The sequence below is a fragment of the Ctenopharyngodon idella genome, chromosome 12 (genome assembly GCF_019924925.1).
Source record: "Ctenopharyngodon idella isolate HZGC_01 chromosome 12, HZGC01, whole genome shotgun sequence".
Lineage (NCBI taxonomy): Eukaryota > Metazoa > Chordata > Actinopteri > Cypriniformes > Xenocyprididae > Ctenopharyngodon > Ctenopharyngodon idella.
In genome coordinates, this window is record NC_067231.1 from 7664951 (window position 1) to 7690711 (window position 25761).

The following is a 25761-nucleotide window of genomic DNA, read 5'->3' on the forward strand; positions in this document are numbered from 1 at the left end:
TGACCTGCGACACAGCTGGCTGCCATTTTGGAGTAAGGCCCGAAGGCTTTGCTTAGCTGATTCAGGTGTGTTTGATCAGAGATGGAAACTGCAGCCTGCAGGGAGGGGGTTGGCCTCCAGGAGTGCAACTGCGCACCCCTGTATTTAGGAGGCCTTTCCGCCTGTCGAGGAGCTCCTCAAAGGCACGTAGGAATTTCAACGGATGTACTTGTGGCGAAGCGCGACATAATAAAGAATAAATACATGAATGTAGGCGGAAAATGGCCCATGGAAGGTGTTCTCACATGGTAGCGTGGCCGAGCGGTCTAAGGCGCTGGATTAAGGCTCCAGTCTCTTCGGGGGCGTGGGTTCGAATCCCACCGCTGCCAAGACAGGCTTTTAGAAGGCTCTTGTGGCTGCTATGCCTGAGCAAAAAGACTGGAGAAGTGACACTGCATGCTCCCGCTCTCTTCCTTGGCCGCACTCGACGGGCTTCAGAGCCTCAGCGAAGCTCCACGGCCGACTTTTTCTCTATTGCTGGGCAGAATGGGGCCCACGAAGAGAGCCCCCGCAGGGTAGCGTGGCCGAGGGGTCTAAGGCGCTGGATTTAGGCTCCAGTCTCTTCGGGGGCGTGGGTTCGAATCCCACCGCTGCCAGCTGTGGTTTTAAAGAGGGCCAGACAGCTTAAGCGTGCTCCGACAAGGCGCAAAAGTGCTGGGAATCGAAGAAAACCTTTGGCAACAGCCAGGGCCTTCAGGGACTTGCAAGTCGGGCAGGATGCGTCAGTTTCTCCCACAACGATTGTCTGATTACTAAGGCGGGGTGACTCATTCCTACTCCTGGGCCCCGCCCTTCGTACGTGGGTTACTAAATAACCGAGATTTGATCGTTTGCACTTTGAGTCAATCCCCGCATTGTTAACTTACAATTACAATAATAACACTTTAAAAATGAATTTGAATATAATAGTAATGCACAGTCTACGATAATGGAAGCAGCCAACTTGACTCACTGATAGTTTTTCGTGAAGTGACAACTACCTCGTGATTTTGAGTTGACCTGCGACACAGCTGGCTGCCATTTTGGAGTAAGGCCCGAAGGCTTTGCTTAGCTGATTCAGGTGTGTTTGATCAGAGATGGAAACTGCAGCCTGCAGGGAGGGGGTTGGCCTCCAGGAGTGCAACTGCGCACCCCTGTATTTAGGAGGCCTTTCCGCCTGTCGAGGAGCTCCTCAAAGGCACGTAGGAATTTCAACGGATGTACTTGTGGCGAAGCGCGACATAATAAAGAATAAATACATGAATGTAGGCGGAAAATGGCCCATGGAAGGTGTTCTCACATGGTAGCGTGGCCGAGCGGTCTAAGGCGCTGGATTAAGGCTCCAGTCTCTTCGGGGGCGTGGGTTCGAATCCCACCGCTGCCAAGACAGGCTTTTAGAAGGCTCTTGTGGCTGCTATGCCTGAGCAAAAAGACTGGAGAAGTGACACTGCATGCTCCCGCTCTCTTCCTTGGCCGCACTCGACGGGCTTCAGAGCCTCAGCGAAGCTCCACGGCCGACTTTTTCTCTATTGCTGGGCAGAATGGGGCCCACGAAGAGAGCCCCCGCAGGGTAGCGTGGCCGAGGGGTCTAAGGCGCTGGATTTAGGCTCCAGTCTCTTCGGGGGCGTGGGTTCGAATCCCACCGCTGCCAGCTGTGGTTTTAAAGAGGGCCAGACAGCTTAAGCGTGCTCCGACAAGGCGCAAAAGTGCTGGGAATCGAAGAAAACCTTTGGCAACAGCCAGGGCCTTCAGGGACTTGCAAGTCGGGCAGGATGCGTCAGTTTCTCCCACAACGATTGTCTGATTACTAAGGCGGGGTGACTCATTCCTACTCCTGGGCCCCGCCCTTCGTACGTGGGTTACTAAATAACCGAGATTTGATCGTTTGCACTTTGAGTCAATCCCCGCATTGTTAACTTACAATTACAATAATAACACTTTAAAAATGAATTTGAATATAATAGTAATGCACAGTCTACGATAATGGAAGCAGCCAACTTGACTCACTGATAGTTTTTCGTGAAGTGACAACTACCTCGTGATTTTGAGTTGACCTGCGACACAGCTGGCTGCCATTTTGGAGTAAGGCCCGAAGGCTTTGCTTAGCTGATTCAGGTGTGTTTGATCAGAGATGGAAACTGCAGCCTGCAGGGAGGGGGTTGGCCTCCAGGAGTGCAACTGCGCACCCCTGTATTTAGGAGGCCTTTCCGCCTGTCGAGGAGCTCCTCAAAGGCACGTAGGAATTTCAACGGATGTACTTGTGGCGAAGCGCGACATAATAAAGAATAAATACATGAATGTAGGCGGAAAATGGCCCATGGAAGGTGTTCTCACATGGTAGCGTGGCCGAGCGGTCTAAGGCGCTGGATTAAGGCTCCAGTCTCTTCGGGGGCGTGGGTTCGAATCCCACCGCTGCCAAGACAGGCTTTTAGAAGGCTCTTGTGGCTGCTATGCCTGAGCAAAAAGACTGGAGAAGTGACACTGCATGCTCCCGCTCTCTTCCTTGGCCGCACTCGACGGGCTTCAGAGCCTCAGCGAAGCTCCACGGCCGACTTTTTCTCTATTGCTGGGCAGAATGGGGCCCACGAAGAGAGCCCCCGCAGGGTAGCGTGGCCGAGGGGTCTAAGGCGCTGGATTTAGGCTCCAGTCTCTTCGGGGGCGTGGGTTCGAATCCCACCGCTGCCAGCTGTGGTTTTAAAGAGGGCCAGACAGCTTAAGCGTGCTCCGAAAAGGCGCAAAAGTGCTGGGAATCGAAGAAAACCTTTGGCAACAGCCAGGGCCTTCAGGGACTTGCAAGTCGGGCAGGATGCGTCAGTTTCTCCCACAACGATTGTCTGATTACTAAGGCGGGGTGACTCATTCCTACTCCTGGGCCCCGCCCTTCGTACGTGGGTTACTAAATAACCGAGATTTGATCGTTTGCACTTTGAGTCAATCCCCTGCATTGTTAACTTACAATTACAATAATAACACTTTAAAAATGAATTTGAATATAATAGTAATGCACAGTCTACGATAATGGAAGCAGCCAACTTGACTCACTGATAGTTTTTCGTGAAGTGACAACTACCTCGTGATTTTGAGTTGACCTGCGACACAGCTGGCTGCCATTTTGGAGTAAGGCCCGAAGGCTTTGCTTAGCTGATTCAGGTGTGTTTGATCAGAGATGGAAACTGCAGCCTGCAGGGAGGGGGTTGGCCTCCAGGAGTGCAACTGCGCACCCCTGTATTTAGGAGGCCTTTCCGCCTGTCGAGGAGCTCCTCAAAGGCACGTAGGAATTTCAACGGATGTACTTGTGGCGAAGCGCGACATAATAAAGAATAAATACATGAATGTAGGCGGAAAATGGCCCATGGAAGGTGTTCTCACATGGTAGCGTGGCCGAGCGGTCTAAGGCGCTGGATTAAGGCTCCAGTCTCTTCGGGGGCGTGGGTTCGAATCCCACCGCTGCCAAGACAGGCTTTTAGAAGGCTCTTGTGGCTGCTATGCCTGAGCAAAAAGACTGGAGAAGTGACACTGCATGCTCCCGCTCTCTTCCTTGGCCGCACTCGACGGGCTTCAGAGCCTCAGCGAAGCTCCACGGCCGACTTTTTCTCTATTGCTGGGCAGAATGGGGCCCACGAAGAGAGCCCCCGCAGGGTAGCGTGGCCGAGGGGTCTAAGGCGCTGGATTTAGGCTCCAGTCTCTTCGGGGGCGTGGGTTCGAATCCCACCGCTGCCAGCTGTGGTTTTAAAGAGGGCCAGACAGCTTAAGCGTGCTCCGACAAGGCGCAAAAGTGCTGGGAATCGAAGAAAACCTTTGGCAACAGCCAGGGCCTTCAGGGACTTGCAAGTCGGGCAGGATGCGTCAGTTTCTCCCACAACGATTGTCTGATTACTAAGGCGGGGTGACTCATTCCTACTCCTGGGCCCCGCCCTTCGTACGTGGGTTACTAAATAACCGAGATTTGATCGTTTGCACTTTGAGTCAATCCCCGCATTGTTAACTTACAATTACAATAATAACACTTTAAAAATGAATTTGAATATAATAGTAATGCACAGTCTACGATAATGGAAGCAGCCAACTTGACTCACTGATAGTTTTTCGTGAAGTGACAACTACCTCGTGATTTTGAGTTGACCTGCGACACAGCTGGCTGCCATTTTGGAGTAAGGCCCGAAGGCTTTGCTTAGCTGATTCAGGTGTGTTTGATCAGAGATGGAAACTGCAGCCTGCAGGGAGGGGGTTGGCCTCCAGGAGTGCAACTGCGCACCCCTGTATTTAGGAGGCCTTTCCGCCTGTCGAGGAGCTCCTCAAAGGCACGTAGGAATTTCAACGGATGTACTTGTGGCGAAGCGCGACATAATAAAGAATAAATACATGAATGTAGGCGGAAAATGGCCCATGGAAGGTGTTCTCACATGGTAGCGTGGCCGAGCGGTCTAAGGCGCTGGATTAAGGCTCCAGTCTCTTCGGGGGCGTGGGTTCGAATCCCACCGCTGCCAAGACAGGCTTTTAGAAGGCTCTTGTGGCTGCTATGCCTGAGCAAAAAGACTGGAGAAGTGACACTGCATGCTCCCGCTCTCTTCCTTGGCCGCACTCGACGGGCTTCAGAGCCTCAGCGAAGCTCCACGGCCGACTTTTTCTCTATTGCTGGGCAGAATGGGGCCCACGAAGAGAGCCCCCGCAGGGTAGCGTGGCCGAGGGGTCTAAGGCGCTGGATTTAGGCTCCAGTCTCTTCGGGGGCGTGGGTTCGAATCCCACCGCTGCCAGCTGTGGTTTTAAAGAGGGCCAGACAGCTTAAGCGTGCTCCGACAAGGCGCAAAAGTGCTGGGAATCGAAGAAAACCTTTGGCAACAGCCAGGGCCTTCAGGGACTTGCAAGTCGGGCAGGATGCGTCAGTTTCTCCCACAACGATTGTCTGATTACTAAGGCGGGGTGACTCATTCCTACTCCTGGGCCCCGCCCTTCGTACGTGGGTTACTAAATAACCGAGATTTGATCGTTTGCACTTTGAGTCAATCCCCGCATTGTTAACTTACAATTACAATAATAACACTTTAAAAATGAATTTGAATATAATAGTAATGCACAGTCTACGATAATGGAAGCAGCCAACTTGACTCACTGATAGTTTTTCGTGAAGTGACAACTACCTCGTGATTTTGAGTTGACCTGCGACACAGCTGGCTGCCATTTTGGAGTAAGGCCCGAAGGCTTTGCTTAGCTGATTCAGGTGTGTTTGATCAGAGATGGAAACTGCAGCCTGCAGGGAGGGGGTTGGCCTCCAGGAGTGCAACTGCGCACCCCTGTATTTAGGAGGCCTTTCCGCCTGTCGAGGAGCTCCTCAAAGGCACGTAGGAATTTCAACGGATGTACTTGTGGCGAAGCGCGACATAATAAAGAATAAATACATGAATGTAGGCGGAAAATGGCCCATGGAAGGTGTTCTCACATGGTAGCGTGGCCGAGCGGTCTAAGGCGCTGGATTAAGGCTCCAGTCTCTTCGGGGGCGTGGGTTCGAATCCCACCGCTGCCAAGACAGGCTTTTAGAAGGCTCTTGTGGCTGCTATGCCTGAGCAAAAAGACTGGAGAAGTGACACTGCATGCTCCCGCTCTCTTCCTTGGCCGCACTCGACGGGCTTCAGAGCCTCAGCGAAGCTCCACGGCCGACTTTTTCTCTATTGCTGGGCAGAATGGGGCCCACGAAGAGAGCCCCCGCAGGGTAGCGTGGCCGAGGGGTCTAAGGCGCTGGATTTAGGCTCCAGTCTCTTCGGGGGCGTGGGTTCGAATCCCACCGCTGCCAGCTGTGGTTTTAAAGAGGGCCAGACAGCTTAAGCGTGCTCCGAAAAGGCGCAAAAGTGCTGGGAATCGAAGAAAACCTTTGGCAACAGCCAGGGCCTTCAGGGACTTGCAAGTCGGGCAGGATGCGTCAGTTTCTCCCACAACGATTGTCTGATTACTAAGGCGGGGTGACTCATTCCTACTCCTGGGCCCCGCCCTTCGTACGTGGGTTACTAAATAACCGAGATTTGATCGTTTGCACTTTGAGTCAATCCCCGCATTGTTAACTTACAATTACAATAATAACACTTTAAAAATGAATTTGAATATAATAGTAATGCACAGTCTACGATAATGGAAGCAGCCAACTTGACTCACTGATAGTTTTTCGTGAAGTGACAACTACCTCGTGATTTTGAGTTGACCTGCGACACAGCTGGCTGCCATTTTGGAGTAAGGCCCGAAGGCTTTGCTTAGCTGATTCAGGTGTGTTTGATCAGAGATGGAAACTGCAGCCTGCAGGGAGGGGGTTGGCCTCCAGGAGTGCAACTGCGCACCCCTGTATTTAGGAGGCCTTTCCGCCTGTCGAGGAGCTCCTCAAAGGCACGTAGGAATTTCAACGGATGTACTTGTGGCGAAGCGCGACATAATAAAGAATAAATACATGAATGTAGGCGGAAAATGGCCCATGGAAGGTGTTCTCACATGGTAGCGTGGCCGAGCGGTCTAAGGCGCTGGATTAAGGCTCCAGTCTCTTCGGGGGCGTGGGTTCGAATCCCACCGCTGCCAAGACAGGCTTTTAGAAGGCTCTTGTGGCTGCTATGCCTGAGCAAAAAGACTGGAGAAGTGACACTGCATGCTCCCGCTCTCTTCCTTGGCCGCACTCGACGGGCTTCAGAGCCTCAGCGAAGCTCCACGGCCGACTTTTTCTCTATTGCTGGGCAGAATGGGGCCCACGAAGAGAGCCCCCGCAGGGTAGCGTGGCCGAGGGGTCTAAGGCGCTGGATTTAGGCTCCAGTCTCTTCGGGGGCGTGGGTTCGAATCCCACCGCTGCCAGCTGTGGTTTTAAAGAGGGCCAGACAGCTTAAGCGTGCTCCGAAAAGGCGCAAAAGTGCTGGGAATCGAAGAAAACCTTTGGCAACAGCCAGGGCCTTCAGGGACTTGCAAGTCGGGCAGGATGCGTCAGTTTCTCCCACAACGATTGTCTGATTACTAAGGCGGGGTGACTCATTCCTACTCCTGGGCCCCGCCCTTCGTACGTGGGTTACTAAATAACCGAGATTTGATCGTTTGCACTTTGAGTCAATCCCCGCATTGTTAACTTACAATTACAATAATAACACTTTAAAAATGAATTTGAATATAATAGTAATGCACAGTCTACGATAATGGAAGCAGCCAACTTGACTCACTGATAGTTTTTCGTGAAGTGACAACTACCTCGTGATTTTGAGTTGACCTGCGACACAGCTGGCTGCCATTTTGGAGTAAGGCCCGAAGGCTTTGCTTAGCTGATTCAGGTGTGTTTGATCAGAGATGGAAACTGCAGCCTGCAGGGAGGGGGTTGGCCTCCAGGAGTGCAACTGCGCACCCCTGTATTTAGGAGGCCTTTCCGCCTGTCGAGGAGCTCCTCAAAGGCACGTAGGAATTTCAACGGATGTACTTGTGGCGAAGCGCGACATAATAAAGAATAAATACATGAATGTAGGCGGAAAATGGCCCATGGAAGGTGTTCTCACATGGTAGCGTGGCCGAGCGGTCTAAGGCGCTGGATTAAGGCTCCAGTCTCTTCGGGGGCGTGGGTTCGAATCCCACCGCTGCCAAGACAGGCTTTTAGAAGGCTCTTGTGGCTGCTATGCCTGAGCAAAAAGACTGGAGAAGTGACACTGCATGCTCCCGCTCTCTTCCTTGGCCGCACTCGACGGGCTTCAGAGCCTCAGCGAAGCTCCACGGCCGACTTTTTCTCTATTGCTGGGCAGAATGGGGCCCACGAAGAGAGCCCCCGCAGGGTAGCGTGGCCGAGGGGTCTAAGGCGCTGGATTTAGGCTCCAGTCTCTTCGGGGGCGTGGGTTCGAATCCCACCGCTGCCAGCTGTGGTTTTAAAGAGGGCCAGACAGCTTAAGCGTGCTCCGACAAGGCGCAAAAGTGCTGGGAATCGAAGAAAACCTTTGGCAACAGCCAGGGCCTTCAGGGACTTGCAAGTCGGGCAGGATGCGTCAGTTTCTCCCACAACGATTGTCTGATTACTAAGGCGGGGTGACTCATTCCTACTCCTGGGCCCCGCCCTTCGTACGTGGGTTACTAAATAACCGAGATTTGATCGTTTGCACTTTGAGTCAATCCCCGCATTGTTAACTTACAATTACAATAATAACACTTTAAAAATGAATTTGAATATAATAGTAATGCACAGTCTACGATAATGGAAGCAGCCAACTTGACTCACTGATAGTTTTTCGTGAAGTGACAACTACCTCGTGATTTTGAGTTGACCTGCGACACAGCTGGCTGCCATTTTGGAGTAAGGCCCGAAGGCTTTGCTTAGCTGATTCAGGTGTGTTTGATCAGAGATGGAAACTGCAGCCTGCAGGGAGGGGGTTGGCCTCCAGGAGTGCAACTGCGCACCCCTGTATTTAGGAGGCCTTTCCGCCTGTCGAGGAGCTCCTCAAAGGCACGTAGGAATTTCAACGGATGTACTTGTGGCGAAGCGCGACATAATAAAGAATAAATACATGAATGTAGGCGGAAAATGGCCCATGGAAGGTGTTCTCACATGGTAGCGTGGCCGAGCGGTCTAAGGCGCTGGATTAAGGCTCCAGTCTCTTCGGGGGCGTGGGTTCGAATCCCACCGCTGCCAAGACAGGCTTTTAGAAGGCTCTTGTGGCTGCTATGCCTGAGCAAAAAGACTGGAGAAGTGACACTGCATGCTCCCGCTCTCTTCCTTGGCCGCACTCGACGGGCTTCAGAGCCTCAGCGAAGCTCCACGGCCGACTTTTTCTCTATTGCTGGGCAGAATGGGGCCCACGAAGAGAGCCCCCGCAGGGTAGCGTGGCCGAGGGGTCTAAGGCGCTGGATTTAGGCTCCAGTCTCTTCGGGGGCGTGGGTTCGAATCCCACCGCTGCCAGCTGTGGTTTTAAAGAGGGCCAGACAGCTTAAGCGTGCTCCGACAAGGCGCAAAAGTGCTGGGAATCGAAGAAAACCTTTGGCAACAGCCAGGGCCTTCAGGGACTTGCAAGTCGGGCAGGATGCGTCAGTTTCTCCCACAACGATTGTCTGATTACTAAGGCGGGGTGACTCATTCCTACTCCTGGGCCCCGCCCTTCGTACGTGGGTTACTAAATAACCGAGATTTGATCGTTTGCACTTTGAGTCAATCCCCGCATTGTTAACTTACAATTACAATAATAACACTTTAAAAATGAATTTGAATATAATAGTAATGCACAGTCTACGATAATGGAAGCAGCCAACTTGACTCACTGATAGTTTTTCGTGAAGTGACAACTACCTCGTGATTTTGAGTTGACCTGCGACACAGCTGGCTGCCATTTTGGAGTAAGGCCCGAAGGCTTTGCTTAGCTGATTCAGGTGTGTTTGATCAGAGATGGAAACTGCAGCCTGCAGGGAGGGGGTTGGCCTCCAGGAGTGCAACTGCGCACCCCTGTATTTAGGAGGCCTTTCCGCCTGTCGAGGAGCTCCTCAAAGGCACGTAGGAATTTCAACGGATGTACTTGTGGCGAAGCGCGACATAATAAAGAATAAATACATGAATGTAGGCGGAAAATGGCCCATGGAAGGTGTTCTCACATGGTAGCGTGGCCGAGCGGTCTAAGGCGCTGGATTAAGGCTCCAGTCTCTTCGGGGGCGTGGGTTCGAATCCCACCGCTGCCAAGACAGGCTTTTAGAAGGCTCTTGTGGCTGCTATGCCTGAGCAAAAAGACTGGAGAAGTGACACTGCATGCTCCCGCTCTCTTCCTTGGCCGCACTCGACGGGCTTCAGAGCCTCAGCGAAGCTCCACGGCCGACTTTTTCTCTATTGCTGGGCAGAATGGGGCCCACGAAGAGAGCCCCCGCAGGGTAGCGTGGCCGAGGGGTCTAAGGCGCTGGATTTAGGCTCCAGTCTCTTCGGGGGCGTGGGTTCGAATCCCACCGCTGCCAGCTGTGGTTTTAAAGAGGGCCAGACAGCTTAAGCGTGCTCCGAAAAGGCGCAAAAGTGCTGGGAATCGAAGAAAACCTTTGGCAACAGCCAGGGCCTTCAGGGACTTGCAAGTCGGGCAGGATGCGTCAGTTTCTCCCACAACGATTGTCTGATTACTAAGGCGGGGTGACTCATTCCTACTCCTGGGCCCCGCCCTTCGTACGTGGGTTACTAAATAACCGAGATTTGATCGTTTGCACTTTGAGTCAATCCCCGCATTGTTAACTTACAATTACAATAATAACACTTTAAAAATGAATTTGAATATAATAGTAATGCACAGTCTACGATAATGGAAGCAGCCAACTTGACTCACTGATAGTTTTTCGTGAAGTGACAACTACCTCGTGATTTTGAGTTGACCTGCGACACAGCTGGCTGCCATTTTGGAGTAAGGCCCGAAGGCTTTGCTTAGCTGATTCAGGTGTGTTTGATCAGAGATGGAAACTGCAGCCTGCAGGGAGGGGGTTGGCCTCCAGGAGTGCAACTGCGCACCCCTGTATTTAGGAGGCCTTTCCGCCTGTCGAGGAGCTCCTCAAAGGCACGTAGGAATTTCAACGGATGTACTTGTGGCGAAGCGCGACATAATAAAGAATAAATACATGAATGTAGGCGGAAAATGGCCCATGGAAGGTGTTCTCACATGGTAGCGTGGCCGAGCGGTCTAAGGCGCTGGATTAAGGCTCCAGTCTCTTCGGGGGCGTGGGTTCGAATCCCACCGCTGCCAAGACAGGCTTTTAGAAGGCTCTTGTGGCTGCTATGCCTGAGCAAAAAGACTGGAGAAGTGACACTGCATGCTCCCGCTCTCTTCCTTGGCCGCACTCGACGGGCTTCAGAGCCTCAGCGAAGCTCCACGGCCGACTTTTTCTCTATTGCTGGGCAGAATGGGGCCCACGAAGAGAGCCCCCGCAGGGTAGCGTGGCCGAGGGGTCTAAGGCGCTGGATTTAGGCTCCAGTCTCTTCGGGGGCGTGGGTTCGAATCCCACCGCTGCCAGCTGTGGTTTTAAAGAGGGCCAGACAGCTTAAGCGTGCTCCGAAAAGGCGCAAAAGTGCTGGGAATCGAAGAAAACCTTTGGCAACAGCCAGGGCCTTCAGGGACTTGCAAGTCGGGCAGGATGCGTCAGTTTCTCCCACAACGATTGTCTGATTACTAAGGCGGGGTGACTCATTCCTACTCCTGGGCCCCGCCCTTCGTACGTGGGTTACTAAATAACCGAGATTTGATCGTTTGCACTTTGAGTCAATCCCCGCATTGTTAACTTACAATTACAATAATAACACTTTAAAAATGAATTTGAATATAATAGTAATGCACAGTCTACGATAATGGAAGCAGCCAACTTGACTCACTGATAGTTTTTCGTGAAGTGACAACTACCTCGTGATTTTGAGTTGACCTGCGACACAGCTGGCTGCCATTTTGGAGTAAGGCCCGAAGGCTTTGCTTAGCTGATTCAGGTGTGTTTGATCAGAGATGGAAATTGCAGCCTGCAGGGAGGGGGTTGGCCTCCAGGAGTGCAACTGCGCACCCCTGTTTTTAGGAGGCCTTTCCGCCTGTCGAGGAGCTCCTCAAAGGCAAGCTGTCTCACACGGTAGCGTGGCCGAGCGGTCTAAGGCGCTGGATTAAGGCTCCAGTCTCTTCGTGGGCGTGGGTTCGAATCCTACTGCTGCCAAGACAGGCTTTTAGACGGCTCTTGTGGCTGCTATGCCTGAGCAAATAGACTGTAGAAGTGACACTGCATGCTCCCACTCTCTTCCTTGGCCGCACTCGACGGGCTTCAGAGCCTCAGCGAAGCTCCACGGCCGACGTTTTCTCTATTGCTGGGCAGAATGGGGCCCACGAAGAGAGCCCCCGCAGGGTAGCGTGGCCGAGGGGTCTAAGGCGCTGGATTTAGGCTCCAGTCTCTTCGGGGGCGTGGGTTTGAATCCCACCGCTGCCAAGACAGGCTTTTAGAAGGCTCTTTTGGCTGCTATGCCTGAGCAAAAAAAACTGGAGAAGTGACACTGCATGCTCCCGCTCTGTTCCTTGGGCCCCGCAGGGTAGCGTGGCCGAGGGGTCATGCAAGTCGGGCAGTATTAGGGTTTGCAACCAAGAGTGTTTTTTGAAAACCGGAACCGTGCAAGATTTCTAAATTATGGTTCTTTTGTGATGGGTGGGTAACGTGCGGGGAGCGTATTCTTTAATAGAGATGTCTCTCTTCATGAATACTATAGCAATGAATTCACTGAAAAGCCCTCGCACTACTCATATACATCAGATATATAGCAAGAGAGAGAGAGATAACTGCACAAAGCTGCACGATTAATCTTTAAAAGATCACGTTCTCGATTTCTTCACCCACATGATCTAATTCCTAAATGATAAAGATACGCCCGTGTAGGTTATATTAAATCTTTGACAAAAATAAAATCATGACATTCAAATCTGTGTTCTCTCTTTTGTTAATCTAGAGAGAGCAGTTGTCGTGTTTAGATATAAACAGCTTCATAAGCAATCTTTTCAAACACACAGTATTATTATTTCTGTGTTACAAATATTCCAATTATCACAGAAGTATACAAAAGTTTATTATTCAGATAGAAACGCTGATGTTACCGATCAAAATAGAATAAATCACCTACTAAAAAAATGACTGGACTTCAAATAACGATTGTATCGATTGCATTGTTAGGTCACTAGGTGGCAACAAATTTCTGTTTAAAATGTATCTATCACTGAATCATTCTTTCAGAAACAAGTCTTTATGAATGCAACTTAAAAAAATATTCTGTTTCACCTGTCTGGATCTTACATGTGTGTTCAAGCATCTTATTTGTGTTGAATTTGTGATAACACTTTACAATAAGGTTCATTTGTTATGAACTAACCATTAATAATACATTTGTTACTTTATTTGTTGGTCCTTGTTAATGTTAGTTAATAAAAATGCAGCTGTTCATATTGTTCATGTTAGTTTACAGTGCATTAACTAATGTTAACAAATACAAGTCTTGATTTTAATAATGTATTAGTAAATGTTGAAATTAACATTCACAAAGATTAAATGCTGTAGAAATGCAGTTCATTATTAGTTCATGTTAATGTAGTTAACTCATGTTAACTAATGAACCTTATTGTAAAGTGTTAACGAATTTGTTGAGATTAGCAGTCTGTTACATTCATTGGTAACACTTTACAATAATGTTCATTAGTTAATGTATTATCTAACATGAACTAACCATGAGCAATACATTTGTTACTGTATTTATTAATCTTTGTTAACCTTAGTTCATGAAAATAGAGTTGTTCATTGTTTGCTCATGTTAGTTCACAGTGCATTAATTAATGTTAACAAGATTTTAATAATGTATTAGTAAATGTTGAAATTAATATTAACAAAGATTAATAAATGCTGTACAAGTGCAGTTCATTATTAGTTCATGTTAACTAATGTAGTTAACTAATGTTAACTAATGAACCTTATTGTAAAGTGTTACCAATTCATTTTACAAGAATAATAATAACAAAACAAAATAATAATAATAAAAAAAACTGTGTGAGTTGAGTATTGTGCATTTTTCCCCTTACTACTATTTTTATTGGTTGTTTAATTATTTTAATAAAACAGGAATCGGAGCCGGAATCGTTAGGCAGAACCGGAATCGGAACCGGAAATTTTCTTATGATTCCCAACCCTAGGCAGGATGCGTCAATTCAGGAGAGTGACTGCTTACCACTTTATTAAGGAGGCCATTCATCTGTCGAGTTGCTCATACAGTGAAATACAACAATTAGGTTTAAAAAAAAGTTTATTTTTATTTCACTACTGAAAAGTGATCTCACAGGATATGAAATGCACTAGAAAAGAAAATTTCAAATTCCAATCAAAAGAATATGAAATCAGTATGTGACAATAGTTCAGGTCTAATGTCAATAACAACACAGTAAACAGTAAATAAATATATAAAACAGTAACATATTATGTACATTCTTTGTTATGAAAAGGAATTTTCCTTCCACTACCCAAACACCTTAAGATATTTGTATATTTATTTTATTTTATTTTATTTTATTTTATTTTATTTTATTTTATTTTATTTTATTTTATTTTATTTTAATACTGAACCCGCATTCAGACATAAACACTGAAGCTATGCAATGAAAATAGTGCAGCAGTATGACAGAGGACAGACGAATTTGTTATTTATTCGTTATTTTTGTTTTGTTTTTGAGCACAAAAAGTATTCTTGTCACTTCATAATATTAAGCTTGAACCACTGTAGTCACGTCAATGGTTTTAACAATGTCTTTAGTACCTTTCTGGACCTCAAAAGGTGCAATGTTGTTGCTGCCTATGTGTGGATCAGATACCCTCGGATTTCATCAAAAATATCTTAATTTGTGTTCCGAAGACAAACAAAGGTCTTAACCCTTTAATTTGTAGAGACTTAAAGAGACACAATTTTCTGCAAAGTTGTTTGAAACAACACGGATTGCTAAAAGCACTATACAAATAAAAATGAATTTAAAAAATGAAATAAAAAAATTTGACTTGTCTTACTTATATTTGCCCATTAAGTTGGTACAGGAGGAAGCATCTTAAATTCACACAGATTAATGACTTTTTTTAAATAAGTTATATGTAAGTTTTGTTCATGACCAAGAGAGGGAGCCCCAAGTTTGCTTTTATGTATGTGGAATTATGCTTTTGTGCAGACTGGAGAATGTGACTGATTTCACAGTGTAGTTAAAAAAACTGCCTTTGAAGTGTGTGTTGCTATTAGAAGTAACAGGTAAATGTAACAAATAAAATAATAAAACATATAGGGAAAGAAAAAAAAGGGAGTGGTCAGTTCTTGTCATGGCGGTTGTGAGAAGAAATATGACTTTTATCCGGACTGACAGAGGGATTATATTAACACGACGGTCCTGACCGCAGCAGGGACATGCCAAGATCCATCTATGAATCTGTGCTGCATGTTATTCTAAACAAGTGGATGAATATGGTGTGAGGACTCATGGAGGGTTAACATTCTGAAGACAACATTTAAAGTAAACTCTACTTTCTTTTACCAGCCAAGATGTTGAGAATAATCTAAAAATAGAAGAAAAACATTCAAACATTCAGTTTGTAACTCAGTGTATGTTTGAAAACTATCGAAAACAGAATTATAGATAGAAAATATCTATGCAAAGAAACTTTCACAGGATTTTCATGCACATTTCCATTACAGCATGCCCATTATTACATGTTAATATTTTTATCTAAATCATTGTATGCCTTTTTCTTTCTCGTCCCTAATTACCTACGCATTTTTAGAACATGCATGGGGTATCTCAGTAACCTTTAGGAACCTGAGCTCCACCCTGCCACTTCTTTGTTTGCCTTTCTGAAACCATCATGGGAAAGTGTTCCCCTTATGCTGAAAGGTCAACAGGATCAAATTGTCTTTACTTCCTTTTTACACTCCAGCAGATTTGTACAATGGAGGTATGGTTGTAGAATTTATAAATGATAGATATGATAGATGTGCGAGGTTTGGGTAATAATTTTTAAAGCACAAAGTAAATTTAAGGCAAAAAAAATAATAGCACTGTTTTTTAATAGCACTGTTTACTAGTTCAGTTTAAAAGGATTTAATGCCTTTTTGAACACCAGCAACAACATTTGAGGGGGATCATACTGTTTTGCAAAAATGTAACCAATACATTCTATGCATTATTATAAGTTCTGTCTACCAGCAATGTGCATGCTTTATTTATCATTAGTATATAACGTTGCATGACATTACTTATATTTTGTGAATTAAGCAGGATGCAGAAAATAGATTCACTAAGATTTACTGTTAACATCTGCTTGTCAGTCTTTCAGTCAACTGTCAGATCCATCATTCAACAAAGCAAAAAAGGATTTCATATAATAATGAAATTTAAATTTTATTGTAAAGGTCTTGTTCTTGTACTTTCTGGGTTCGATGGCTCAAGGAAAGATATAACTGACATTTTTAAAAATTATGAAATAGCCTCACTTTAAATCAGTGCCAAACTATGTTGGTAACTAATTTTAATTCTGTAATCTGTCATATTTACAAGTGAAACTTAGCATGAACAGTACTAAAGTGGGACACATTTAGAAATGTTACATTTCCTTGCATTTTTTAAATTATGATCCAAACACCAAATAAACTGATATTGTACTGTTACGTCCTCACTCCAGTCTAGGTTTGGGGGAGGAATAACAGATAAAAACATTAAAAAAAAAAAAAATTTCAAAGACTTGACTTTTGTATCTCCTGACCCAGAAGAAGACGCTAACTCATCAGTTCCAAACAAAAATTAGATATTTATTTACAATTCTCAACAAAGAATGGAAGCAAAAATAATGCTTCAGGAGGGGGCTGTCACAGTCACCTTCTCCGCACTACATTTCCCACAATCCACTCACCTGCAATTAGTCGGCCATCACCACTCCTTCCACAGCTCATCTCCTGATTACTGATCACCAGCACCTGCACACCCTCATCAACTCACCCTATATCTGCAGTCACCGTCCTCACCCTAGTTGTCTGGTCTTGTCTATGACAAGCTCCATGACCCTACCTGTTACTCACCTGAGTTACTTACCTGTGTATCCGGATCTGTCTTCTATCATCTGTCTGTCATTCCCTTGCTGTTCCCCTTCGTCATCAGCCTTGATCCTGTTCATCAGTCCTCATCACCTGCACCAGAAACACTGTGTTACTATCAGCTAAGTCTTCAATCAACTATCAACAGTTCATATTCTTACCTGTTGCATTCCCGCTCTGTTCTCCCCTAACCTAATAATAAAGACTCTGTTTGCACTTACCTTGTCTGTCCTCTTCTGTGTGTGCATGATAGGGGCAAGGCCAAAGCAACAAACAAAAATGTCCACTATTTGGTTTGGAGTGGTACTATCTAATCTTTCTTTTTTAAAAAAAGTCAAAATAAACAACAAAAATCTTCCTTTGCTCCATGAGAAAATGGTAAGAAAAAAGAAACTAGTGTCCACCTCCCTACTACTTCCAAATGAGAAAGTACAAACAATAGCATCAACAAAAGGTTACAACTAAAAGAAAAGATTTAAGTAGAAAACTAATTGCTAGCACAAAAGCTACAGTATGGGGAAGTATGGGGCTTTCTACTTACTCCCGGATCTCTAATCCGAATGGGCCACCAGGAAATGACAGCCATCTGATGTTCATTATCTATTAACAGAGAGTGGGAGGACAAGAGACAGAGAGAGAGCGAGAGACGATAAACACACTTTTTATTTTTCATCATATTATAAAAACATTTTTATAATTGATAACATTTTAATAACAATGAATAATATAATTTTAGTTCAATATTAATTCCATCAAATTTCAACAATACCATTTAAACACTAATTTATCATCATCATTCACAGAATTGCATTCATACACCACTTCCTTTTAAAGATTAGCATATCATTGTTCATTTTATAAAATTCATTCTCTATTTTAACTCTAGATTCCACCAAGGCTTTAAACAATTCTACTATATTAATTCTTTTCTCTTCATTTTCTATTTTATATGCTTTCCAGATAGTTAACTTTGCCTGACCAATTAAAAAAATGGAGAAGGTGCAGCACTCACTTTGAGACTTAAAATATTTAAACCCAAAAATGAATACTGTTTTTGAAAATTTCCAACCAAAGCCTTTAAAGATATAAGAGATCTAAAAGAGGTATAATTCTGTAACAATCTGAAAAAAAAAAAATATGAAAAACAGTATCTGGTACATTACAAAATTTACATACTGAAGACATACTAAAGTTACACTTAAACAAAAAAGTTTTTGTGGCTAATGCACAATGCAGGATACGCCATTGTAAATCTCCTGATCGTTGATCGCAATGGACTTTTATAAAACAAATGCCATGAAAGTGATAGTTCATTAGGGACAGATAGACAACTCCTCCATTTTGTATCTACCTTATTTTTAAAATGTTCACAAAATCTTGACTTCACAGATGCTATGTACAATTGTCACTTACTACATTCTAAAAAGGACACATGTTGAAGTTCTCATAAAGAAAAGAGTTGTCTTATATCCTCATTATCCTGCCAATTATATGGTGTAACAAATAATTCAGGAAAAAAAACATTGATTTAAACCACTAACAAAATAATATTCAATAAACTTATTTAATAGGAAATTATTATTTTAACTTACTTAAAACATTCTTCACTACCCTTTCTGACCTTCTCCCCATTTGTTTAGTTATTTCTTGTATAGAAAACCATTTATTTTGTTCTGTGTAAATTAAATCTCCCACATTTAAAACACCAGCCCCTGGTTTCACAGACAAGGCTTAAGCTAGTCCTAGACTAAAATGCATGATTGAGCTGTTTAAACTGAAAAGTAACTTGCACTGACATATCTTAAAATATGTCAGAGCCATTGTTTTGTCTCAAGATGCACACTAGTAATGTTTTTTTCTAGGGTACGTTTATAAAAGCTATGTAAATACCCTAATTGAACTAAGGCCTAATCCTGGCTTAGTCTAAGCCCTGTCTGTGAAACCGGGCCCAGATGAAATAAAAGTGTTGATTTTAATGCTTGGCAATTTAGATTAGTGACATAGCCATGAATTATAAAACAAAAAGTGGTTCTTCAAGACCAAAATGATTCTCTCTTTCCACTTTAAATGTACTCCATGCTCTTAATACAGACTGATAGAACCCATTCATACCCAAACCTTTGATTACATTATTAGACATTAGGAATAATTGTCTGTCAAGCCCCATAATAGCTTGTAATACTGCAAAACCATAAATCCATGGTTGTGGATCAATGTCATAAAGCAGTTTTTGAGCCGATTGTAATCTCTAGCTTTCCATTTAGAGGTTAAATCAATGAGACCTTGACCACCCTCAAACACAGGTACATTTAGTATGCCTGGATGAAGCCAATGATGTCCTCAGAAAATTCACAAAATGTTTCTGGAATAACTGTAAAAGTCCTGCTGGAGGGTCTAAAACAATCAATTGATGACACAAAATTGAAGCAGCTAAGTTGTTTACCACTAAAACTCTGCCTCTGTATGATAATTGTGGTTGAATCCAACTCCATCACTTTAATCTTCCCAGTATCTTTTCAACTACTCCATCCCAATTCTTTGTCATGTATTGTTGAGTTCCAAAGAAATTCCAAGGATTTTCAATCCCTATGTATTCCAGTGGCACTGTTGTGGGAGATGAGGTGGATCTTCTTCCTGCCACTGACCACACAGTAAAGTTTTATTCCAATTTACTTTTGCTGAAGATGCTTTTTGAAAACAGTCCAGGTACTTGCTCAATTGAGAAATATCTTCTTGAGATCTTATTATGACGGTAACATCTAGTCTAACTATAGTAGTTTCTGATATATTTGGATTGCGGACTGAAATACCTTGCAACTTTTCCCTTAGAAAGGTTCTATAGATATTACATATAAAAGTCCTGTGAGGCTGCATCCTTGTCTTACGCCTCTACTCACAGGAAAAGTTCTTGTTAAGGTTCCATTTATCTTCTGCATACTGTAAACATCTGTATAAAGTATCTGGATCCATGAAATGAACTGTTATCCAAATCCAAAGGCTGACAAGGCATTAAAAAGATATCTATGGTCGACTCTGTCGAATGCCTTTTCCTGGTCAAGTGATAAAAGTCCCACATCAATTCCATATATCTCAGTAAGATGTAATAAATCATGCACAAGAAAAAGGTTATCAAAAATAGAATGTCTTGGAATGCAATAAGACTGGTCTTCATAAATTAATGAAGCCATAACTTTCTTCAAGCGATTTATTAATGCCTTTGAAAGTATTTTATAATCTATCCCTAAAAGGGAGATAGGGTGCCAGTTCTTCAAATACAGTCCTAAATATTCTTTCTTTGGCAATACAACATGTACATATACAGCATGACAAACAGTATTAAAACAGTAAATAACATCATCCACTTTATGGAAAGCTTCTGGGGAAGAGATGGCAGCAGGATGCACTGTGGGAAGAAGGCAGGCTGGCAAAGGCAGTGTTATGCTCTGGGCAATGTTCTGCTGGGAAACCTTGGGTCCTGGCATTCATGTGGTTGTCAGTTTGACAGTACCTCCTGCCTATAGACTGTTGCAGACCATGTACAACCCCTCATGGCAATGGTGTTCCCTGATGGCAGTGGCTTCTTTCAGCACCCTTCACACAAAGGACCATTCACACCAAGAACGATATCTATAAAGATGACTATAAAGATAACAGTATTAGCATCCGCACCAGTGAACGATATTGTTCTGTTTATTCTAAGCGCATTCTTGTCTGTCACTTTAATTGCTGAAGCGCGTTATAGCAGGATGGATTCTGATTGGCTGTAAATGTTTTTATCTTTCATCAGCTGGATAAAATCTAAAAGTGATTCTGACGATATTGTTTTTCTGTGCCGTTATCGTTATAGCTGTGGTGTGAACTCTGCTATTGTTTAATGTTGATAATGACTTTTATAACTGTATCTTTATCATTATCTTTATAGTTATCGTCCTTTGTGTGAACAGGCTTTAACACACTGCAAATATTTTTCAGGAATGGTTTGAGAAACAGGACAAAGAGAGTGTTGCCTTGGCCTCCAAATTCACCAGATTGCATAAATACAATTTGCGTTTGTTTTTACTTTTACACGTTAAAAGAACAATGACAGTGTTATGTCAAAAGAGCTTAACTCATATTGAACCCAGAACATTTAAATAGTACAGAAAACTTAACATATATATATAGCACCTAAACATCATAGTCACAGAAGAGTGAAGTCGAGAGACAAATGTGCTAAAGCGACACAATTACTGAACATTTTGTCACTTATTCTGATTGTGATCAATCTACTTAAATGTGAAAATTGAAGTTTACTTAATCCATTTGTGTTGGGACTACCTAAATAATTTTTGTTGCAGTAACTGAAACTGCAGTGGATTTTTAGTTCCTGGCATACTGCATAGGGATGGATCAGGAGAGTAAATATTGAAATTAAATGTTATTTTATGTGTTTTGAGTAAAGGGAAACACCTGATAGTGTTTAATGTTCAATTATGTTTGACATTTAAAAGAGTTTCTATTATGTCAAAGTTTTTGTGGCTACCATTGTAAAAAGTACAGCTTGTGGTTAGGATGTGTGTGACAACAAAGATGGAACTGTCACTAATGCTAGTCGTGTTAATGCTAGTGCAGTAGCAAGTAACTTTTTACTTCTTTACTGCATAGCTATGTAAACATGTTATGCTAGCTACAGAGACTCTTTTGAAATGTACAGTATAACTGATCATTAACAGGTGTTTCGGTTTATTGTGACATAATTGAGTTGATATAACTAAAAGACATTAAGTAAAAATATATGTTAAAAATTAAAATAAATTAATTTTGTGTAACCACTTGCCTTAAAAAAAAAAAAATTAGTAAAATAAAAAAGCCATTTTTTCATTATGTCAAGACTGCTATCACAGAATTAGTCTGAGGTAAGAGGTGGATTGTGTTTCTTTTTTTGTATGATATGATTGAATTTGAATGATGAGAAAGATGCTCTAGATTAATCCACTTCCATCAGTCTGGAGTGCTTTGATCTGCTTTCAGCCTAGAGCTTAAATGTGTTTTGTTGGATGAAAAGATCAGACTCTGGTTCCTCCTTCAATTATTGTACGTTTATGGATATTTTTTGCTCATTTTATCCTCTGCCTTTATCGCAGAGAAGAACTGTCCAATAGTCCCATCACTTGTCCAGTGCCCACAAACTAGTTACATGCCAAAGCTTAATACTTAAGGCTAGAGGTTTGCTCAAATTACTAACCTTATCTATGATTAACAGTTGTGAAATTCAGTGTGATTGACAAAATCTTGTAGAGCTGTTTGACTGTTTGCCAGTAGTCTTTTGCATAATGACATTCTAATCTATACAATATCTTCTACCTAATGCAGAGTTCAAGGTGATTTTATGTTGTTACACTATCTGATGTTCTTGCTACCCTTGTGAAAAAGAAGTGACCTTAATTGTATTGAATGTGCTCTTGTAGTGTGCTTCAAATCTTAAGTTTATTTTTAAAAATCTGTACTTGTCGTGAAATAAAAGTATATGTTAGTTCACCATAAATGCTTGTCAGTACTTTTGGCAGTACACTTTTACCATATTTCAAAAACAATAGAAGTAATTATGAAATTACATATAAAGATGTACAGTCAAACCAGAATGTATTCAGACACATTGAACATTTCATTCATTAATACAGTTTATACACTATAGTTTAAAAAAAACGGTAATAAAATATGACAAGATCTCAGAGTTAAACTGTCAGAAAAAATAATCTTAATTATGTCAGATAACACTTAAGCAAAACATGGTCGGGTCAAAGTGTCTGAATAATTTTTGGTTCCAAATTTTTAGCAATTTTACTGGTAGTTCACTGTATGTAGAATTTTTGATCATAATATGTCACAGTTTACTTTATTTTGCTATCCTTACTTCCATAACTGAACTATAGTGTATAGTGTTTTTGGTTTGACTGTACTCATGTCCTACTTTAGTGAGTCAAAAAATCTGTCTAAAGGTCAGCTCTAAATGCATTTAATATAAATTTATACTATAAAACATTTTCAATTAATTGCAATTAACATGCATTTAAGTGTCTGAAAACATTACATTAAGTTTGCACTTAAAGGGTTAGTTCACCCAAAAATTTAATTTCTGTCATTAAGTACTCACCCTCACGTCATTCCACATCCGTAAGACCTTTGTTCATCTTCAACATAAATTAAGATATTTTTGATGAAATCCAAGAGTTTCTTTTTTCTTATCCCCCATAGAAAGTAACATAATTACCACTTTCAAAGTCCAGAAAAGTAGTAAAGACAAGTCAACGTGACTACAGTGTTTCAAGCTTAATGTTATGAAGCGACGAGAATACTTTTTTTGGACAAAAACAAAACAAAAATAATGACTTTATTCAACAATTTCGTCTCCCCCTTGTCAGTCTCCTACGCTGTTTACATTGTATAGACAGTGCAGGCTTCTGTGTACTACATCAGAATGCTGACTTAGTATTGGCCTTTAAGTATATTATTTAAAAATGTATTATTACCTTTTTTAGAAGTATGCTGAAAACCTGCAATTGTTTATTATTCACAAATCTAATGTTTTCTATCTAGTGTGTAAGCTCTGTCTTGAAGGTTTGGGCTTATTATAGAGCCACAGAGAATGCAAGGTCATGCAGTGAGCACAATACAATCACTTATAGATTAAGCAGCTTCAGTATGATTGACTCCTATTTCAAGGGTGAAATACTGGTGTGGCTGAGAATTTCAAAGATGAATTATGTAATACAACCCTCTTGCTTTGATTTTTAATATAGTAATATGGTGCAGCTTTGCCTTCTTGTTCTCCTATCGTTATGACATCACATGGTAATGTGAAAGTATAAAAGACAATCATTTTGGAGTGCTACAAACACACACACTTACACACATCTTGTTACATTAAGTCCATAAGTGCTCCAGCAGGTCACAGATCAATCAGAATTAACAGCAGCTCACCCACACTCAGGTCATCATTTTAAGTAGCTAGCTGTCTGATTTAGTTTGAGTGTGTGAGGCAGACAAAGAGAGAGAACACAGGAGGGTGAAATAGCCTATATGAATGATTAGTTTCATCAGTCCAAAGGGTTTTCCCCCCCTGTTGCCTAAACATAATTACAGGAACTGAAGTAGAAAAACAGCCTTTGGGTTTGGAGGCAAAGCTCAATTAGTTTGTTAATTTTAAACGATCTGCCAAGCCAGCATGTGGTCATAGCTAAAGTAAATATGAAACAAGTCGTGTTTCAGCATGGAGGGAGGCCTCAGTGATCTTTTCACAGACTAACCTTTAAATGTGACTTGACAGGCACCACAGGCTTAACATTATATCACTCAAGAAAAATCAACGCAAGGTGTTAAAAAATAGGAGGCGTCATGCATTTGCACTCTCTGTCAATCTATATTGTCTACTTACACTTCAGAATCTATAATGTGTTTTTCTTCAGGCGCCAAAAAAAAAAAAAAAAAAAAAGATTTACATTCACACACTTGTTTATTGTCAAGTATATGACATAAGCAAACATCAGCTATATTATGCTTAAAAATCCTAAACGCGAGCTAATGGAATTTGGAAACAGTTATCAAATTTATAGATAAAATATGATTATGGAAAACATCTGAATCAAGTGTCACGGCAACTACCTAAATGAACACTAAATTAATTATCTGTTGATGAAAGTTAATATATCGAGTCAACTGGAACCATCAGAATAAATTTCTTGTAGTCTCTGATGCTGTGCTGATGTGTGCGGCTGGTTGCGTGGAAACTGATCAGTGCTCTCTCTCTCTCTCTCTCTCTCTCTCTCTCTCTCTCTCTCTGCGTCCAGACACGTCCACGGCGCGCGCAGCGTGCGGATCTCCAGCACTGAACTAGACGGAATATTTGTGCAAATGACACTGAACTCCCATCTCTGCTGCAAACACACGAAGGCGAATGCCGACAAGAGTAGAGGAGATTTCAGAAGACAGAGAGGAAAAATGTAAGTCAGTCTTGTGTTTGAATGAGAAGTGCACTGAACGCTCGCTATTACATGCCAACGCATTTAAACGAGGAAATAATATACACGTGACAGCTGTACATTAAGGTTTTAGATAGTCGATAGGTTTCTGATTAAGGTTCATAATAATAAAACTATTGGTTTTATTTGTAATGCTATTTTTTCCTTCAGGAGTCACACGCAAATGAATGAAGAACAGCTATGTATAACCAACTAAAACACTTGCAACTCTTACAAAACTTGCAAAACACAACTGTTTTTACTTATAAATATTATCTTAAATATTTATTTACATATTAAATTGTTACATTTACATTTTTTATATTTTCTTAAATATTCTTATTAATACAATACACTATAAAACAGTGAAAATGTTAAGTACAGTTGTTACCTTGAGGAGTCATTTGTACCCAATGTTATGCTTAAAAATTAGGCTAATTAATGTGGTCAGGTTGATTTAGTCATTTTAAATAATATTTTGACTTGAATAAAATGTATTACAAAGTCATTTGGTTCTTACAACATGAAGCACAAAATCTTACAGTGCAGTTGTCTTAATAATTAGTATGGACAATAACTACTGTTTTTAATTATAGACATAATTAGGTGTCAAACTGTTCACTGATATATGTGAAGACACAATATTCATAAAATCTGCACTTTATACATCACTTAATTTGTCAAGATAATAGGAAAGAGTCATTGCAATGATGTTTTATGGTTATTGATAGGTCAAATTTATGAGATTATTGATTATTGGAAAAAAAAAAAAAAAACAGGTAATTGAACAGTTCAGGTTGGCATCCGGGGCTCCGTGTAAACTATCACACACTCCAGCATTCAGGAGCACTCAGACATTGTTTGAAATGAATTATTAAAGAAGACTAGAGATGAGGAAGCACAACAGTTTGTAGACTAAGAACTGTTTCTCATGGTTAAAGCTTTTGTTGGTTTCTGTACATTGCTGTACATCAAACAGCTATTATAATCTGGTTTTTATTTATTTATTTATTTTTTGTGAAGTTCTCTCTGTTCTCTCAACACCCACACACATTTACCTTTACACTACTGTGTACTGTATAAAACTGAAAATGTGCAGTTGTTAAAGATTTGACCCTGAAAATTACTTTATGTTTTAAGGTAACATTATGTCATTCAGTCATGTTAAATAAAGTT

At 42.4% G+C, this 25761-nt stretch overlaps 1 protein-coding gene and 24 non-coding genes across 25 annotated transcripts in view; all 25 read left to right on the forward strand.

Moving 5' to 3' along the window:
• The first annotated feature begins 286 nt into the window (after positions 1-286).
• On the forward strand, positions 287-368 carry trnal-aag (transfer RNA leucine (anticodon AAG)). Its single transcript has one exon. It is a non-coding gene; the product is annotated as a tRNA-Leu (tRNA).
• A 185-nt stretch (positions 369-553) lies between these two features.
• Positions 554-635, forward strand: trnal-uag (transfer RNA leucine (anticodon UAG)). The gene has a single exon. It is a non-coding gene; the product is annotated as a tRNA-Leu (tRNA).
• A 685-nt stretch (positions 636-1320) lies between these two features.
• On the forward strand, positions 1321-1402 carry trnal-aag (transfer RNA leucine (anticodon AAG)). The gene has a single exon. It is a non-coding gene; the product is annotated as a tRNA-Leu (tRNA).
• A 185-nt stretch (positions 1403-1587) lies between these two features.
• On the forward strand, positions 1588-1669 carry trnal-uag (transfer RNA leucine (anticodon UAG)). Its single transcript has one exon. It is a non-coding gene; the product is annotated as a tRNA-Leu (tRNA).
• A 685-nt stretch (positions 1670-2354) lies between these two features.
• Positions 2355-2436, forward strand: trnal-aag (transfer RNA leucine (anticodon AAG)). Its single transcript has one exon. It is a non-coding gene; the product is annotated as a tRNA-Leu (tRNA).
• A 185-nt stretch (positions 2437-2621) lies between these two features.
• On the forward strand, positions 2622-2703 carry trnal-uag (transfer RNA leucine (anticodon UAG)). Its single transcript has one exon. It is a non-coding gene; the product is annotated as a tRNA-Leu (tRNA).
• A 686-nt stretch (positions 2704-3389) lies between these two features.
• trnal-aag (transfer RNA leucine (anticodon AAG)) lies at positions 3390-3471 on the forward strand. Its single transcript has one exon. It is a non-coding gene; the product is annotated as a tRNA-Leu (tRNA).
• Positions 3472-3656: 185 nt separating this feature from the next.
• On the forward strand, positions 3657-3738 carry trnal-uag (transfer RNA leucine (anticodon UAG)). Its single transcript has one exon. It is a non-coding gene; the product is annotated as a tRNA-Leu (tRNA).
• Positions 3739-4423: 685 nt separating this feature from the next.
• trnal-aag (transfer RNA leucine (anticodon AAG)) lies at positions 4424-4505 on the forward strand. The gene has a single exon. It is a non-coding gene; the product is annotated as a tRNA-Leu (tRNA).
• Positions 4506-4690: 185 nt separating this feature from the next.
• trnal-uag (transfer RNA leucine (anticodon UAG)) lies at positions 4691-4772 on the forward strand. Its single transcript has one exon. It is a non-coding gene; the product is annotated as a tRNA-Leu (tRNA).
• A 685-nt stretch (positions 4773-5457) lies between these two features.
• On the forward strand, positions 5458-5539 carry trnal-aag (transfer RNA leucine (anticodon AAG)). Its single transcript has one exon. It is a non-coding gene; the product is annotated as a tRNA-Leu (tRNA).
• A 185-nt stretch (positions 5540-5724) lies between these two features.
• On the forward strand, positions 5725-5806 carry trnal-uag (transfer RNA leucine (anticodon UAG)). The gene has a single exon. It is a non-coding gene; the product is annotated as a tRNA-Leu (tRNA).
• A 685-nt stretch (positions 5807-6491) lies between these two features.
• Positions 6492-6573, forward strand: trnal-aag (transfer RNA leucine (anticodon AAG)). Its single transcript has one exon. It is a non-coding gene; the product is annotated as a tRNA-Leu (tRNA).
• A 185-nt stretch (positions 6574-6758) lies between these two features.
• Positions 6759-6840, forward strand: trnal-uag (transfer RNA leucine (anticodon UAG)). Its single transcript has one exon. It is a non-coding gene; the product is annotated as a tRNA-Leu (tRNA).
• A 685-nt stretch (positions 6841-7525) lies between these two features.
• trnal-aag (transfer RNA leucine (anticodon AAG)) lies at positions 7526-7607 on the forward strand. The gene has a single exon. It is a non-coding gene; the product is annotated as a tRNA-Leu (tRNA).
• Positions 7608-7792: 185 nt separating this feature from the next.
• trnal-uag (transfer RNA leucine (anticodon UAG)) lies at positions 7793-7874 on the forward strand. The gene has a single exon. It is a non-coding gene; the product is annotated as a tRNA-Leu (tRNA).
• A 685-nt stretch (positions 7875-8559) lies between these two features.
• Positions 8560-8641, forward strand: trnal-aag (transfer RNA leucine (anticodon AAG)). Its single transcript has one exon. It is a non-coding gene; the product is annotated as a tRNA-Leu (tRNA).
• Positions 8642-8826: 185 nt separating this feature from the next.
• trnal-uag (transfer RNA leucine (anticodon UAG)) lies at positions 8827-8908 on the forward strand. The gene has a single exon. It is a non-coding gene; the product is annotated as a tRNA-Leu (tRNA).
• A 685-nt stretch (positions 8909-9593) lies between these two features.
• Positions 9594-9675, forward strand: trnal-aag (transfer RNA leucine (anticodon AAG)). Its single transcript has one exon. It is a non-coding gene; the product is annotated as a tRNA-Leu (tRNA).
• A 185-nt stretch (positions 9676-9860) lies between these two features.
• On the forward strand, positions 9861-9942 carry trnal-uag (transfer RNA leucine (anticodon UAG)). The gene has a single exon. It is a non-coding gene; the product is annotated as a tRNA-Leu (tRNA).
• A 685-nt stretch (positions 9943-10627) lies between these two features.
• trnal-aag (transfer RNA leucine (anticodon AAG)) lies at positions 10628-10709 on the forward strand. The gene has a single exon. It is a non-coding gene; the product is annotated as a tRNA-Leu (tRNA).
• Positions 10710-10894: 185 nt separating this feature from the next.
• trnal-uag (transfer RNA leucine (anticodon UAG)) lies at positions 10895-10976 on the forward strand. The gene has a single exon. It is a non-coding gene; the product is annotated as a tRNA-Leu (tRNA).
• Positions 10977-11573: 597 nt separating this feature from the next.
• On the forward strand, positions 11574-11655 carry trnal-aag (transfer RNA leucine (anticodon AAG)). The gene has a single exon. It is a non-coding gene; the product is annotated as a tRNA-Leu (tRNA).
• Positions 11656-11840: 185 nt separating this feature from the next.
• On the forward strand, positions 11841-11922 carry trnal-uag (transfer RNA leucine (anticodon UAG)). The gene has a single exon. It is a non-coding gene; the product is annotated as a tRNA-Leu (tRNA).
• A 12498-nt stretch (positions 11923-24420) lies between these two features.
• The window catches only part of lrrc3ca (leucine rich repeat containing 3Ca), a 55844-nt gene continuing 54503 nt past the window's right edge, over positions 24421-25761 (forward strand). The window contains exon 1 of the mRNA XM_051915297.1: positions 24421-24567. The gene's annotated coding sequence lies outside the window, so the exon portion shown is untranslated. The remainder of the gene's footprint in view (positions 24568-25761) is intronic.